This window comes from Festucalex cinctus, chromosome 1, assembly GCF_051991245.1.
Source record: "Festucalex cinctus isolate MCC-2025b chromosome 1, RoL_Fcin_1.0, whole genome shotgun sequence".
Lineage (NCBI taxonomy): Eukaryota > Metazoa > Chordata > Actinopteri > Syngnathiformes > Syngnathidae > Festucalex > Festucalex cinctus.
Window position 1 is genome coordinate 6474857 of NC_135411.1, and position 12279 is coordinate 6487135.

At 37.1% G+C, this 12279-nt stretch overlaps 1 long non-coding RNA gene across 1 annotated transcript in view; it reads right to left on the bottom strand.

The window, feature by feature from the left end:
• Window positions 1–10852: 10852 nt before the first annotated feature.
• LOC144013946 (uncharacterized) overlaps window positions 10853–12279 on the bottom strand; it is a 32796-nt gene continuing 31369 nt past the window's right edge. The window contains exon 7 of the long non-coding RNA XR_013282374.1: window positions 10853–11633. This is a non-coding gene — a long non-coding RNA (uncharacterized LOC144013946). The remainder of the gene's footprint in view (window positions 11634–12279) is intronic.

Genomic DNA, 12279 nt, shown 5'->3' on the forward strand with positions numbered 1-12279 from the left:
GTAGCTCTCAGGTTAAACTTTTTTTTTTTTTTTGGTGAGCCCTGGTCCAGCCTGTAACCCACGTGTCACATGTTTCTAATTAATTAATTAAGTAATTAATTAATTAATTTTGAATTGTATTTATTTATTTATTTATTTTTTAATAATTTGCTTGCGTAACACAGAAATAGAAATTACTCACTTCACCATTTAATTGTACAACAGCCACAAGGTGGTGCTGTGGGTGAGACAAAAAAAAAAAAAGTGTCCCTTCCATTTTTACATCGGTTAGAAATCAGAAACAAATTCAGCCTAATTTTGTTGAAAAAAAAAAAAGACCTTAAATGTGTTTTATTAATCTTATCTTGTACTTTCGAAATATAATATTATTATTTGCTTTGATAAACTATCCATCCTTTATCTGACCCGCTTATGCTCCTTACAGAGGTCGCTATATAATATATTATGGCAAAATATGATGGAAATCCTTTATTTCGTAATACTTGATCTCAAATAATAACTTCATACTGGAAATCAGTTTGGTGGAGAAAATTAAAGATGGAATCGAAATGAAGGCACATCTCAATATAATCGTAGAAAAGTTGAAGTAGTTCCACTCAAAATTATATTTCAGAAGGCCAAATCACATTTCATTTCTTTATTAAGTCATTTTGATTCTATCTTATATAATATTGTTTGGTTTTTTATAGTGAAGTTTGTCTTTTATTTCGTTGTAACACTCACCAAAATTAGACTAAATTAAAAAAAAAATTCACTCTGTGTTAAATGAATCTAAATTATGGAGAATATGAGCTTCACTTTGTCGAAATTTTTCACAATATTTTCATTTATGGACCTCCAGATAAAAATGGATTGAAAAGCGCAGTGGACTGGATTTTATAATGGCAATTAATTGAATCAAACTGTAAAATACGCACACATTTTTTTTTTTTTTTTTTTAGCACACAATATGTGCTTCAAGTAACATAAAATTTTAAAAAATCCAGTAAAAATTCCAAATATTTGGAGATGGGTCATGTAGCATCAACGACCTTTCGTCTAAACCTTGACGTTTTTTTTTCTTTTTTTTTTTTTCCAGGCCGAGCCGTAACCACGGCAACGCTCTCCGGCCACAGCGCGTGGCAACGTCCTCTGACCGCTCGCCTCGGTGACCTTTGGCCCAAAGGGGTCAGGAAACGGGGTCACGGGTTCAGCGCTTGCGAGTGTAAAAAAAAGCAATTGGCCGATTGGCGATCATTCGCCCTTTCCATCCCCTCGTGCGACCAATCGGCGTATTGACCCAACTGGGCCCGTTTGCGCATTGTTAGCAGCACCCGAACCTGTTCGCACAATTGGCCGCCATTTTTCAATTTTAGTCTAATTTCAGTCACGTTTGTTCGTTTCTTTTTTTTAATTTTTTTTTTATCACAGTTAGTCAACCTCATCACATTTTTATCGAGTCCATTTTTAGTCAAATATAAATCTAGAATTTTAGTCTTTATTTTAGTCCGAGAAAATGTTATTTTACTTGTCTATTTTTAGTCAACAAAAACTGTCAACATTTTAGTTTAGTTTTAGTCAGGGCAATCATTTTACCACCAAATATATTTTTTTGTTAGCAGATTATATTGAATTGAACCTTTTCAGATCTAAATCTATTTCCCATTAGTGTTAATTTGATGCGCCATTTTAAAATTTAATCTCAGTTTTAGTCCATTTTGTGTAAGTTTGAATCACGCTTGTTAGTTTTTATCATAGTTAGTCAACTTGATCCAATTTTTTTTGTGTCCATTTTAAGTAGTGTTGTTCCGATACCGATACCGGTATCGGCAGAGGCGCCGATACTGCATTAAAACAGTGGTATCGGTATCGATATCGGTGATTACTCACAAGTAACATGCCGATACCATTAATTCCAAAGCTAAGATAGGATTTTGGAGATTTGAGAGATGAAATTTGTATGCTTTTGTAAAATAATGCTAATCTGTCCCAAAAAACATGCGACAGACGGGAGGTGAATTCATGGTGACAGGTTAAAAAAAATAATAATAAAATAAAATAAAATAATAATAATAATAATAATATAGTTATAATTTAACAATCTAATGGCTATAACGTTCCAACAATAATGTTGTTGCGACTGCTAGCTAATGCTAGCTGACTTACTAGCTCATAGCATGGAACCATAGCAGCCACTTTAATTGTGTGTCAAGCTGTTTTTCATTAAAAAAAAAAAAGATGAGAGAACATTTGATGTGAAATAGTTTTAGATCCAAAAAGGTTCAACATAACCTGCTGAAAAAAATAAAACACATGACAGTGTCACAGATTTGACAGATTAGCAGAGACAAAATTTGACAAAATCATATCATTTTCGTCTCGTTTTTGTTCATGAACAAAAATGTCCACAGATTTTAGTCCGATTTTTATTAATAAGTGAAGTAGATTTTCGTCTCGTCTCCTGGGTGCCTTTCCCCACAGGGTTCTTCTGTGCCCCGCCATGTTGTTGTTTGCGTTTGTGGGTACGATCATGGCGATATCGGGGGGAGGGATGGCTTTTTCTTTTTTATTGTATTATGGATGTTTTATTTGTTCAGCACTTTGAGTTGCATTTGAACGTATGAAAGGTGCTATATAAATAAAGTTTGATTTGATTTGATTGGTCGACGAAAATGATTCAGTCCCACTTATTGGTTATTCATGAGAGTTTTAGTCTCGTCTGGTTTTGAAAATGTGTGTTGACAAAATGATTTTCGTGGAGTTTTTGTTGATGAAAAACACAATCCCGAGACGTGCTTCAGTCATTTGCGCCCACCGACCACTTTTTGCCGTCATCGCCGCCGCTCTCCAAATCAGAACGTAAACGTGCGGAAATCAAGTGATGGAGCGTCGCCCTTCTCCGGATGATCACAGTCGTTTAAACGGCGAGGAAAGCGGCGAGGCCGACTCGTCCTCTCCCTCTGCCGCCTGATGATGATCAATAACCTCCTCGGCCAGTCACTTGTCAATAACGGCTACGTTCATTTGAGGGAGTGCGGGCAGGCGGGATGGAGGGGGGCGGGGTCTCGGAGTCGAGCAGGTGAAAGGGGAGGCGAGGAGGGTGAGGGGACGGATAGCGGCGACGTGGGAGACAAGGACGTGGGAAGGATACGAGGCAGGAGGAGGAGAAACGAGAGGAAAACGAGGTCACGGGAAGGCAGGCTGAGGAACGGACGAGCAAACCAGGAGGCCATCTTCACGCTCATTTACATATTTAATACATCACAATTCGGTCCTGTCACCTAAATGATCATTTTTAAACTTTTTTTTTTTTGAATAACTGCAATGTGCTCAGTGTAAGATGCTATTAGCATGATACAGGACTGTCTCCGAAAATTAGAATATTGTGATAAAGTCCTTTATTTAATGTAATGCAATTAAATACGCAATAATGCCAAACATTCTGGATTTATTACAAATCAACTGAAATAATGCAAGCCTGTTATTGTTTTAATATTGCTGATTATGACATTTTTTTTTAACTCATTTACTGCCATTGATGTGTATATCCGTCAATGGCAGTGAATGAGTTAAGTCAATTCCGTTCCCATTGACGTGTATATCCGTCAATGGCAGTGAATGAGTTAACTTGGTCTGAGGGAATATTGTAATATTTTGAGTTTTCTTAAGCTGTAAGCCATAATCAGAAATAAAATAAAATAAAATAAAATAATAATATAATAAAATAATAATAATGATAATAAAACAATAAATAAATTAGTGGTGTCAGGAAATTCATTTTTTAAAATTGCAATTTATTGCATGACTTCAATAGTTAAATCACGATTAATCACAAATTTTATATTTGTTGTAAATGTACAATAAAATATTTTAATAATAATAATAATAATAATTCATTTAATTTATAGGTGCCTTTCAAAGCACTTAAGGTCAGCGTACAATTTTTTTCCCTAAATTTTCATAATCTTGTTAGCATAGCAGTGTAAAAAAAAATTTAAAATATAAATATGGCTGCATCTTTTAGTCATGAATACAGAAATGGCATAATAATTTTATTTATTTCTTCAATCAGAAATGCTTTGCGCTGGTAATTGGCTGACAAAAATATTTCACACTGACAAAAGGTTGAGAACCACCAAATTAAACAATTGAGGAATTAGTTCGATGAATTAAAAAACATCTTAATCAAGGTAATGTTTGGTATCGGCTGTAGTACAGGAAGTAGCGAATGTCCCATATGTGGACCGTACACCCGCGTTGGAGCCACCTGATGTGGGCCAAAAAAAAAAGAAAAAAAGAAAAAAAGACTTCCTGCATGCGTGTAAAGGCGGCAATAAAAAAATGATGTGTTATTCAATAACCATTCCATCGTCTATTATTTTGACGTCCGCCCTTTGGGCACTTGTGATATTTCTTCCGGGGTCATGTGACCTTTCACCTCTCAGCTTCCCCCACTCCACATGGATTACACAAGGGAGCAACTGACGGCGTCTTCGCCGACGTGCGAAGTGCGTGCACGGCAACATTCATTTGCTTGTCAATATAGAAAGAAATGAGGACGTACGTGGATATAAAACACGACTACAGTATTTTTCAGAATATTTGTAATGAGCCTTTTCAGAGTAAATAATGTACAGGGTGTCTTTATGTATTGTTTCGAGGTGCTGGATGACTACAGAGAGTATTACAGATAAAGATTTATTTGGGGGTTTTGTATTTTTTTTTTTGCGGTTTGTATTTTTGTAATAATATTTACACTTCAGGCAGCTCATATACATATATATATATATATATATATATATATATATATATATATATATATATATATATATATATATATATATATATATATATATATATATATTAGGGGTGTCAAAATTATTGGGTGGGTTAATTTGGAATTAATTTAAAGTTCCTTTAACTATTTTTTTTCAACGTGTTTTAATGACTGCTCCTTAATTGGAAAGCCTGTAACTGGGGGAATTCCAGTCAAAATTTAGCAGCAATAAATTTACTAATAATCCATATATTGGTGGATACTGGAGTCATGCTGTGTTTTACAATTTTAAAAATGTGCAGAATTTCACAAGTTAATTCATGTTAAAGGTTAGCTTGCTCTTAGCATGACAACAAAAATGCTGTCACCAATGTCATACAAATGCAATTATGCCATCTAGTGGCATAATTCAACAAATTTTGACAATAGGGCATTTACAAGGAAAATGCGTCTCTACTTACAAACTTTTCTGCTTAACTCATTCACTCGCCACCATTTTCACATTTCGCAATCCTGTTCGCTCCCGGCTGTTCTACTGAATTTTGACTGATTTTGCAAGGCCCACAGAAAATTGTGTTCAATTGCTACAAAAGCATGGAACATATCAAAAGAAAGATTAAAGTCTCTTCTTTCATCAGGAAAAAAAGTATGTTTCTATCTGTTTCCGTTTTAGAGCAATTAGCATTAGAAGAGAGCTAAGTTTCATCAGTTTTCACAAATCTATTCAAAATTGTAAATAATTGAGCTTTTTTTCTACATGGCCCTGGTTGATCTCCTTTGTTCTGCTGCCACCTGCTGGCCGTTTGTGTAATAACTACCATTTCTGCAACCGTTCTTTTCAAATAAATGAAATAGAATCGATTTTGGAACATTTAAAATCGATTCTGAATCGTACTAAACGAGAATCGCGATTCTTATGAGAATCAATTATTATTTTTTTTGGGCATACCCCTATTAGGCGGGGTACATCCCGACCTGGTTGCCAGCCAATCGCAGTGCACACAACCATCCACACTCACAATCACACCTCGGGACGATTTAGATTGTTCAATTAACCTGCCATGCATGTTTTGTGGAATGTGGGAGGAGACCGGAGTACCCGGAGAAAACGTACGCAGGCACGGAGAGAACGTGCAAACTCCACCCAAGAAGGTCGAGGCCTGGACTCGATCCAAGTCAATATATTATGTTCGATTAACTCATTAACTCACAGCCATTTTCACATTTCGCAGTCCCGTTCGCTGTTTTACTGGATTTTGACTGATTTTGCAAGGCCCACAGAATATTGTGTTCAATTGCTATAAAAGCATGGAACCTATCAAAAGAAAGATTGAAGTCTCTTCTTTCATCAGGAAAAAAAAGTATGTTTCTATCTGTTTCCGTTTTGCAGCAATTAGCATTAGAAGAGAGCTAAGTTTCATCAGTTTTCACAAATCTATTCAAAATTGTAAATAATTGAGCTTTTTTTCTACATGGCCCTGGTTGATCTCCTTTGTTCTGCTGCCACCTGCTGGCCGTTTGTGTAATAACTACCATTTCTGCAACCGTTCTTTGCAGTTGAGAGGCTGCATCAAAGCCTTCTGTATGCTCTAGCATAAAAAAACACACAACAAAAAACGTATAAATACGTGTTTGGGACACAGAACATTAAAAAAAACGTATTTATACGTTATTGGGAGTAAATGAGTTACACAGAAAATAAACAGCCCTCATTCATGAAGGACTACAGAAATCAGTCAACAATTACTGCTGTTGATATGCTGAAATCAGAGAATTTGGACAATTTTAAATGAAAAAATGGCTCCCCAACGATGACTCGATTATTAAATTGGGTTGTTGATTAATTTGCTAATCGACTACTTGTCGATGAAGCGATTCATTTTGACGACTAGGCAAAACTTTTTTTTGTTTTCCACAGAGGTGGCGCGTTGCTTTGCTTACTTTGCTCGTACACACGTGTGCAAAACGTTGACCTTTCGCTAAAAGACTTATTTGCGAAACGTTTGCAAAGTCCTCAGGCTTGACGATATCGAGTGAGCTTTGCTTCAGTGAATCTTTCAGCCTACAGGAATTGTTGCAAGTAATGGTCTGCGAGGTAACTACACCGCATTGGACTCAATAGTTTCTCCACACTGCAAAGATTTTTTTTGTTTTTGGAGGCCAAAGTGGGCGCGGCGGCGGCGGGGGGGGGGGGGGACACTTTGGAAACTTCGTTAACACATGAGCAACGTTTATAAATTGCACCAGCGGATACGTTAGCGCGCGCGCTACAGTCGGCTCTCCTGCGATCTAATGGGTTATTTGTCATCCGCAGAGTAAAGGATTTTTAAAAGTCAAGCCTGGTTCGACGCCCCCTCCCTATCCTTGCTCGCACCCCCCGCCCCCCCTCGAGTTCCCACTACCCCCCTGACACTTGCAATGGGAGATCGATGGCTTATTGATCAACTCTCTCTATCGCCAAGCCGCCAGACTAATCACCTTAACACCAGCCGCGCCTCGCTCCCCCGCTCCCCCTGTTGCTCGCAGACGGAACTCGCGTTCGAACACGCGCAACTTTTTTTTTTTTTTTTTTAAAGTAACCCGATGTTAAACGTACACGCGACTTTTGTCTGCTTAGCGTCGTCGATAGTTGGCGAGCGGCGTCTCAAACGAGAAGACGAAACGCTGGCGAGCGCTCTTCATCTATTTCTCGTTTCTCTCGCTCCGCCTCGTCTTCATCGTTCTCCGTCCGTCTTTGTTCGAGGCGGGAAAAAAAAAAAAAAAATCAATGGCGCGTATGAAAAAGTGGCGCATTTGTCGCATTTTGGCAGCCATCCGTCTCGCTCATGTCCGCGCGGGTTACAGTATTAAGTACAGCGGCAAGCGCGGGTGACGACGCTTTGAGACGCGTTTGCATGAGCGCAAGTCAGTATAACGCCACAATGGAACCTCGATTCAACATGTGTGTGCTGAAGGGTTGGATCCCAAAGCGCAGACACAAATAAGGTATTTATTCACGTAACTTGATTGAACGAAAAACAACGAGAAAGCATCGAGAATCACAAGACGTAAAGCCCTCTTGGGCTGCAGAGATGCACAGAGGAACAGGGAGCAATAATCCGGCAAACACACATATTTCTCCGACAGCTTATTTCGACACAAATCGATCTCATTGGTTGTGGCTAGACATGTGGGTACCAGTACTGACGTGGAATTATCTGATTGGCTGTTGGCCCAGTAACGCGATTAAAGATTCTTGACATCACATAGCCTTAAACTAGTTGAAACTAGATGATGGTTACATCAGTACAAAACAGACACTTGACCTTTTTTTATTTTATTATTATTATTATTAATTCAATCTCTGGTGTAATAACCTTATTTATTTATTGATTGAATTATTTTTTTTATTTTATTATCTGTTCTTAATTGTTGCTGGACATGTAAATTTCCCAGAGGGAGCCATCCCAAAGGGATCAATCAAGTCAAGTCTAAGTCTAAGTCTAAGTCTAAGACTAAGTCTAACAGGTCATGAACTCAAACCTAACCCAGGTGTGACCCCAGACATGAGACAAGACCCGAAGGCTAGCCCACAAATAGCAAAAATCTGCGTATAATTGACAGCAATTATTAAATTATTTTACCGATCCGGCCCACTTGGTAATATATTTTCCTCCATGCGGCCCTTGAGGTAATATTAGTTTGACACCGCTGAGTTAACGACATTTCCATTCATTTCAATTGGGATGTCACTATAAGGGCAATGTCGTGATATCGTGATATTAAAACTGCCACAATATCGTCGTCGTCATGTTCACAATATTTAAAAGGAACACATTTGTTGAAAAAGTCAGGTTGATTTCCATTTGTGCAGTTCTAGCACCCTCTAGTGGCTAGTTTACTAGTGCAATTTAATTTTCATTAGGGATGTCTTGGCCTTCTATGTTTCAAATTATGCTAATTGTCAGATGAAGGGGAACCAAATTTGCTTGTGAAGCGATCAATGTGTGCTTGAATTAGCAAGTAAGTGCCTCAATATTGTTATTAGAGATTGTAGGTGCTTTATATGCATTGCTGTTAAATACGAAAGCACAATATTGTGCTTTTTTTTTTTTTTTTTTTTTTAGTACAAGCTCTTTTTTTTTTTACTCTTTGACCGCCAAAAACGTTTAACTCATTTACTCCCAATAACGTATAAATACGTTTTTTTTAATGCTCTAAGTGTCCCAAAGACTCATTTATACGTTTTTTTTTGTTTTTGTTTTTTTATGCTAGAGCACACAGAAGGCTTTGATGCAGCCTCTCAACTGCAAAGAACGGTTGCAGAAATGGTAGTTATTACACAAACGGCCAGCAGGTGGCAGCAGAGCAAAGGAGATCAACCAGGGCCATGGAGAAAAAATGCTCAATTACAATTTTAAATAGATTTGTGAAAACTGATGAAACTTAGCTCTCTTCTAATGCTAATTGCTGCAAAACAGAAACAGATAGAAACATACTTTTTTTTTCCTGATGAAAGAAGAGACTCTAATATTTCTTTTGGTCGGTTCCATGTTTTTGTAGCAATAGAACACAATATTCTGTGGGCCTTGCAAAATCAGTCAAAATCCAGTAAAACAGCCGGGAGCGAACGGGATTGCGAAATGTGAAAATGGCGGCGAGTGAATCAGTTAATAACGATTAGTAAAATCACGATGTATGCTGCCATAAACGTTAAATGATGTCAACTACGTTTTTTGTTTTGTTTTGTTTGTTTGTTTTAATCAATGGGCACTTCACCGTCTAAGTGCAGCGCGGCTGCCTGGTCAATGAGTTGTGGAATCAAAAACACTCACTATTTATGGCCACCAGAGGGAAGCATTGTATGTCTTTTCAATGGGCTGCCGGTGTATGAAATTACAACGAAGCTTGACGAAATCTGATGAAATCGAAATGTTTTCAAGGATGACAAATGATCAAAGCCTTTGTCATATTAAAGTTTTTTTTTTTTTTGACAACATGTGGCGGTAAAAGAGATTTATATATCGCCAACGGCCCCCACAATATCGTGATAATTATCGTACCGTGACCTTCATATGGCGATAATATCGTATCGTGATGTTTGGATATTGTTCCATCCCTAATCGATCACGCAACAAATTCAACTTCAAGGTACGTTCACACTATAACGTGCTCATTTTAAATATATTAACAACCGAAGAGCATTCAAAACCTCTGCTAATTGTTGGTTTCCGGATTGTCAGGGTGCAATTTATTATTATTTTTTTTTGAAGCTGTTGTCGGATTTGCAGCCGCCCAATGAAGTCCAATTCGTCCCTTCTGGCTTTGTCTGGTAATCTGTTGCTTTGCTTCTGTTCTGGGCAAGATAAGAGTTTCGCCTCTCCAGGCTTTTTTTTTAAAATTTTTTTACCTGCTTCCTGTGCTGAAATGAAAAAAAAAAACACATAATCCCTCCAGGGAGAATCAAAGCGACCTATGACCTTTGGATATTAAATGCTTGACGATGACGTTTTTTTTTTTTTTTTTTTTTTTTTATTGAAAGGAAATAACTAGTAAAAGTGGCACGTTGGTCAACACACATCGAAAACAAAGTTGTTGTTTTTTTTGTTTTTTTTTAAACAGAATCTTGTTGAAGCATGAACTTTCCAGTTAGTTAAGTGGCGAGGCAATATTGCTGTGCCATACTTAAACACACACAGCGATTGATTGACCACTCGGGTCTCGGGATGTCTTTCCATCTGTTGCCTAGCAACCACGCCCGCGAGGATACACGCACATCGGGAGAAGTTTCATTTCTGCGCATGTTCAATTGATAACCAGGCACGTGATGAATGAAAATGTCATCATCATTCGGACACGAAATGCTGAACAGGAGGATTATTATAGCAATACTTTTGACCCCTTTATGAAAAGTCTTTTGGGTGGGGGGGGGTGAATTCATTGATTGGTCAATCAATAAAAGTGAATGTAATAATATCATCTGAACTGTTATGGGAGTGTTTCTTGATATTCAGATTTTTAAAAAATGCCTCTAAGGTGCTAACATTTTATTCACATAATCAAAAAGGAATTTGAAGATCATGCACACCCCCAAAAAAAGATGAAATATAACCACGACGAAAATTCTCTTTCTTGATGTGATAGATTTTAAATGGCTTTTTTTTGTTTAATTATTTTTAAATCATATTTTTGACCCTCAGCATTTTAATAACAATGTGCAACATTAATTTTCAAGGCCTTGCACATGCTCCATTTAAAATAGACATAATTAATATCGCAGCATTTGTAATCTTGTGCAATAATAACTTGAGAAATTGATATTATCTTAAATCTGGATTCTGCACAACACAAATGCAGCTTTGCAACTTCACAAGGTTTAGAAATTAGATAAATTAATATTTTAAATGATTTATAATGTATTTCCAGCCCAGATGTAGGCCTATTGATTATATTCAATTTTTCATTTTTCAAATGTTTAATTTTTAAGATTTAAGTTTTTTTCCCACTATCAATTCGACTCCTAATGAGGTAAACTGTGGGAGAGCGTTTAAAAAAAAAAATCTGTTAAAAGCCTACTTGCAGGTGAAACAAGGTTTTTGTTTTGTTTTTGCTGCTCGATGCTGTTCCCTGTCTGCACCATTTAACACTTTATACGTGTATCTAAATTCAATAAGTTTGCTCCAACATAACGCGTCATAAATTACGGCCTCCTCGAGGAACATTTGCAACCATAATTTCAGGATATAATTAAGAGAATAGAACAAACAAAACAATAATAATAAAAAGTTTTAGCTCAAATATATATTAATTACCTGTTAGGAGGTGTTTGCTTCCTTGCCATCAGCCGTTTCCACGTACAAAGGCAAACAGGCCACGACGAGTTTCAGTTTTAACCTTGCTGGGGACAGAAAAAAAAAAAAAAAAAAAAGTGCCATAAGTCCATTTTTTGCTCTCTCTCTCTCTCTCTCGTCCAAACAATAACTTGACATTTATTTCATCCGGTGCGTTTCTGGTGTCACTCATCGTGCATGCAGGTCAAAAAAAGGAATGAAGCGCCCCCCCCCAAAAAAAAAAAAAAAAAAAGATGTTAAATGTTTCTGTATTTCGGTAAGCACGCCGAGTGCGACTGAACCGATCGGCGATCGATACATCGAACTTGGCAATCAATTGCACAAGTGGGGAACAAACAGCTTCACCGCGCGGCTTTGTCACGTCCCACAATTGCTTGTGACCTCTTTTGGAAGCGGCTCGTTATATTCTTTAACATAAAAATACATAAAGTGAAGCTTTGAGGCCTCCGTGTTTGTGTTGAATATTTATTTATGAATTTATTTTTTTAGTTGGCTCCGTTATACAAAATGGAAGTAGTTTTTTCCCCGACTGTTTATTCAGAGACACGTTTTAACTTCCATATTATGCGCGATAATGTTTCACTTTAAATTTTCTTTTTAACACAATTTGTTGACTTTATTTTGTCATCAATATTTATGGGGAAAATGAACATACTAAAGTTATAGGTATTGAAATAATTCCTATTACCCGCA